General features: G+C 35.1%; 1 protein-coding gene across 1 annotated transcript in view; it reads right to left on the reverse strand.

Annotated features, from left to right (window-relative positions):
• The window catches only part of LOC107599669 (acid-sensing ion channel 1-like), a 44,686-nt gene that overhangs the window by 37,788 nt on the left and 898 nt on the right, over positions 1-6,000 (reverse strand). The gene's annotated exons all lie outside the window — the stretch shown is intronic.

Genomic DNA, 6,000 nt, shown 5'->3' on the forward strand with positions numbered 1-6,000 from the left:
TCATTCAACAAAATACTGACACAAATACTGACATTTTTCCAACTCAGTGTTTTTTTTTTCCAACTCAGTTTTTTTTCTGACATGTTGGTGTTATATCTTTCACTTGGATGTTATAAAACTGATTACACTTCAAATGCTAACAATACTCTCAAAATAGATATGAACTTATGAAGCACATATTGTACCATACAACAATAAAGTGAATAAAAATATTTATAAAAAATGGTACAGTACAGGACAAAAATAGTTTGTTAATGAAATCTGTGATTTTATTAATTCTCCAGGTGCTTTTATTCAAAGCATTTTATGATGACGGATTGTACTTGGCTTACTTAACATCCTACATTTATTTTACATTAAACAATAATCAATATAAAACATAATGGCTCTGGTACAGTGAAGTACTAATATATACCATGGTGCTGAATATTAACATATTGATAAACAATGATTTTTAGATGGTACTTCAAATAATGCTATGGATTTCCATGAGCAAACAAATAAAAATCTACAATAATGTTACATGTTCACATGACCCTGGAAGCATGTCCAAAAACCATTAAATAACACAGTACTTTCTGTTTGTGCTGCAAGATGAGTCTAGCGCCTGAAGAGACCAGAGCATCTAATGCTATTATGAAGCAAAGCATGCTATCCCATTATTAGGCAGCTAGTGTGATATGGCTGTAAAACAGCTTATGTGTCAGATGCACTGCACAGTCACACTGTTTTCCTTGCAAAATTACCCTGGAGTGACCAGAATGTAAGCCATAATACTCTTTCCACTGTTGCCTTGGGTACACTAAGTTGGCAGGGAGCTAATATTTTGAGCCGCTCATAACTGACTAGCTCATTTACGCATTACACAAACTAAAGAGTCCTGCTGGGCATGAAAGTTCCCGCTGAAGTAAAACGCACAAACAGAGGCATTCACACCAACAAGTACTGCAGTGACAATCCTGTTTTAACCTACTGCTGGCCGAGCTAATGTTGGAACGCTACGCAAAGTCATTTAGCTAGCTATAGCGCTTGTGTTTATTTGTTGCTGTTTTTAGCCTAAATAGCAATTATTTCCAACACACACCAAAACAATTATACATTTTTTTTGTTAGCATGGCCTACAAAGCCTAGTTTAGACCTTCTTATGCCATGTTTTCTTGACAATTAACATGGTAAAACCATGGTATTCTTGGAAGTACCGTATTCATATACAGTCACTGTAGTTTTCATAATATAATAGTATAAGAATATGCTTTGAAATTGAGTACAACATAATAAACATTTTTTGAAGTTGTAAATAAAGGTTATTGGAGTACGTTTTACAATAAAATGCTATTCATTTTAGCCAACTTTAGTTCATATGTGCTTTTGTTGCTGTTTTTAGCTTAAATTGCAATTATTTCCAACACACTCTTAAAAAAAATGACATGAGACCAATACAATTATCTAATTTTTATGTTAGCTTGGCCTTCGTAGCTTAGTATAGACTTCCTTATGCCATGTTTTTGACAATCACCATGGTAAAACCATGTTGCAACCAAGTTGCAAAGTAAATATGATCATGTTCTTACACATTTTAAGTGGTTTATACAACACATTCCAATTTTCCTGATTCTAGTATGATTAAAGGTGCAGTAGGAGATCTTGGAAAATGCTAACTTTAGCCTGTTAGCACTGAAAGTGAACGTCCCACCCTCCCTGCAATCGCCGTCCAAAGCCACGCCCCCTGAATGCATATACGCTCAAAGATCAGAATACCAGAGACAACATTACTACAATAGGCTGCATCAGCGGTTCCCAATTTGAAGACGGGTGTGGGTGAGTGTGATGTGTGTGAAAACGCTGCGCAGCACAAATCCGTGAATGAATGTTCTGAAGTGAACGTCAACAGATTTCCCCTGCTCAGGGAGGAGGGAGCAATGAACATTGTGTAGGGGTCTGCACAGCATGCGTGAATGCGCTGATGACGTATCCTGTCTGCATGAACGGGGTGCGTAGGGGTATGCAAATATATACGTTGACAGGCAGGTAGGAAAGCCAATTAAAATGCTCGGACCAAGCGTTTTGATTGGACGAACATTTCTTGGTCCTACACCTTCCACAGAATATATAAATACAGATAAATACATTTAGAGCACTTAACTTAATGATTGCTATCATGATGTGAAGAGACTTTCAACCAGCATAACAAAAACATTTTCTGAAGACAATCACCTATTGCACCTTTAATTATGTGAGCGCTGTCATTAAAACATTGAAACAACAAACTCGCACACAACATTGATTAGGCCGCACCATATACTGATCACTGAAAGACAATCCTGTGGTGGTAAACTTCACTGCTAGATGAAAGACATTATGTAGACACGTCCACTGCCAACAAAACAATTAGTCTCGAGTCTGGACAGCAGACTGAGAGACAATTTCATCATGATACACGGCTGACTTAGACGATCAATGGTGCTGGTGTCTCAGTAAAGTAATGGACAGCAGCCACTTTACACAAGGCATCAAATACAAACACTTCTAAAATTATCTGGTGCAGAAACTCCGGAATAAATGACTTTTTGGATTGTTTTACACAAACCTTATCAGCTCATCGACTGCTTTATCGACTGCTTTTGTTGCATTTCATTTGAGTTTTTCAGGTAATGAAACGTTAGAACATGTATTGTTTGTACCAGGGGCGTAGCCATCATTTCAGAAGTGAGGGGGACAGAAATGTTATATATCAGTGTTTCCCCTGCCATTATTTTAATATGGCCCCCTTGAAGGTCAAGTTAATTTTATTTAATTATATTTTCTCTATAGCGCCAGATCACAACAGAAGTCATTTAAAGTTACCTTTCTTATAGAACAAATAGCCTTATGTTATTTATCTTATTTACACGACGGCATGTCATTTCAGTCTCTATGTTATGGTCGCGCTCTCTGTATCACGCACAGCGGAGTTCCACCCGATGCGCGCGCTCACACACACACACAAGTAAGCCCACTCCGATGCATATTTAAATATGTGAAAAAATTTGTGAGATAGCTAGTTATAATGGTAATTAAATAATGTTTACATATGTATAAAAGCCTACATTCAAAACGGTCATATAAATTGGTCTCTTCATTAGAAATTAGCCTACTGATTGCCACCATTGATGGACAATTTTTTTAATAATATTAAAAATATCTGTATGACATTATATTCTGCAGTTCTTCCCTGTTGTACCGAATATCTATACTTTTCAAATTATCATATCGAAGTTAGAAATTCAAATATTGTGACAAAATTCATTTTGTAGGGTGCCACAAGTTTGTTAAAATTTCCAAAGGGTGCCGCGACTAAAAAAAGGTTGGGAAACACTGATCTATATAACCTACCAGTCAACAGTTTTTGAACAGTAAGATTTTTAATGTTTTATAAAGAAGTCTCTTCTGCTCACCAAGCCTGCATTTATTTGATCCAAAGTACAGCAAAAGCAGTAATGTTGTGAAATATTTTTACTATTTAAAATAACTGCTTTCTATTTGAATATATTTTAAAATGTAATTTATAGTGATTTCAAAGCTAAATTTTTTTGCATCATTACTCCAATCACACTATCCTTCAGAAATCATTATCATATGCTGATTTGCTGCTCAAGAAACCTTTTTTAATCATTATTATTATTATTAATGTTTTATGAAAAGCAAATCAGAATATCAGAATGATTTCTGAAGGATAGTGTGATTGGAGTAATGATGCAAAAAAATTTAGCTTTGAAATCACTATAAATTACATTTTAAAATATATTCAAATAGAAAACAGTTGTTTGAAATAGCCTAGTAAAAATATTTCAAAATTGTACTGTTTTGCTGTATTTTGGATCAAATAAATGCAGGCTTGGTGAACAGAAGAGACTTCTTTAAAAAACATAAAAAATCTTACTGTTCAAAAACTTTTGACTCGTAGTGTATAGTCAACTTTAATTTTTCTCTCATTTCTAGCTTTTAATTGGCTTAGAAATCAGATAACTGCTGGACAATAACCAATGATTTGTTTATATACTACAAACACTTTTTTTATCACATAATCAGGCAGAATAGTTTCAATACTGTAATAAATGCTATGTCAGTTAGCACTGCATTGTTCATATACTTTATTTATTACCTGGAGATGACTTGACAAACACAAATAAAACATATTGTCGCAATCATATGTTTAATGTCTTCATGTTTCCAAACGTTTCTGTTTTTCTGAAAACAACTGTTTTCCTACAGTGATAGCTGGACGCTTTTGTCCATATTAGGAATTTCCTCATACAACTTTCTGCGCGAGAGCGGCCTCCGGCTACGAGTATGAATGAAACATACACTGCACGGAATGTTTAGCGCTCTGTGATGTTCATCTCGCCATATTCTGGGTCCGAATAAAACATCAGATCATGCACAGACTATCCTGTCTCTTTGAATTTAAATCTATATTTATTCACACCGGCTCTTGAAGACCTCTATGTGAACACACTTGCCCGAAAAAGTGCGGGGGACGTCCCCCGTGTAATCTACCCCCCTGGTTTGTACGATGAAAAGTTTCATATTTCTCTACTTGTTTTTGATGGACTTTGTTGTATTAATGCAGCAATTAGAAGTCATTTCATGAGCTGGAACAACTCAACAGCATTAGCAGCTAACTGATGGATATATTTTTTGCTAATGATCTCTGCCAGACTATCAGACCACTGTGCCCAAGGCTTGGGAAACATATGCACTCGATGAAGGCATTCATACATATTTAATCAAATCCCTCTAAACTTAGAGCTGACTGCACAGCTTAAATTACCGATATTCAGCTGAAATCGAAAGTCTAGCGAAAGCAAGGATGTGACAAATCCATCATATCCACAGACAGCAGAAGCTTTGGATCTTGACGTCTGTGTCGTCCTGAACCCTGGTGTTTATAAAAGCAGACCTTCTTCTGACAGTCCAGCAGCAGTTCCGTGACTTCTGCTATGATGGATAAGATGAAGTTTTGGATATGACACATAGACACTTGATCAGTGCAATATTACAGGTTTTTTTTAGAGCAACAGACCCTGCACGCGGCTCCACTTTCATTACTCAAATCAATGGGCCATATCATTGAAATGCAATCCTTTTTCTCCAGGCTTTGACAGCCGTTTGCTGGCGGACTAAGACATTTTCTAGCACAAGTTCCTTCAACAGAGAAGAAACGTAAAGGTCACATGCACACACTTTCTAATTGCATAGAAGGTTCACATTTTTGGTGATATTTAAAGAAAGTGGAAAGTGGTATTTCAGAAGTAGCATTAAAATCGAGTGAAATTGAGTTTGTCTGTCGTTTCAATTAAACAACAATTTAAGATTAACCTTAAAACTTGGAATAACCACTTTGCTACTTACACTGTAGGGGTCTTATTGGTTTGTCTTTTTTATTTGATGATTGGACACCCTCAGGACTAGGGATGAATTGACATTATTTTTTTATTCATTATTATTATTTTTTTTTATTATATATGGTATCAGTGTCCAAAATTAGATAATTATAAATATTCAATATATTAACTAGATTTATAATAATAATAAATAATAATTCATTACATTTATATAGCGCTTTCTAGGCACTCAAAGCGCTTTACATTGTCAGGGGGTATCTCCTCGTCCACCTGCAGTGTGCAGCATCCGCCTGGATGATGCGACGGCAGCCATAGTGTGCCAGAACGCCCACCACACACCAGCTTATTACAATCAGCTTATTATATATAATATTATATTTAATACACACACAAACACATTTGTATATACAAAATATATACAAAATAGATTGGGCTGTTCATAAATAATTGGCCATAATATACATAATATATATACATATATTATTATTATTATATAATATATTTGGCCATAATAAATTATATATTATTATATAATGTTATATATTATTATACATATATATATATATGTGTGTGTGTGTGTGTGTGTGTGTGTGTATGTTGACATGGACAATTATCT

Source organism: Sinocyclocheilus grahami, unplaced genomic scaffold (assembly GCF_001515645.1).
Source record: "Sinocyclocheilus grahami isolate Dianchi unplaced genomic scaffold, SAMN03320097.WGS_v1.1 scaffold270.1, whole genome shotgun sequence".
NCBI lineage: Eukaryota > Metazoa > Chordata > Actinopteri > Cypriniformes > Cyprinidae > Sinocyclocheilus > Sinocyclocheilus grahami.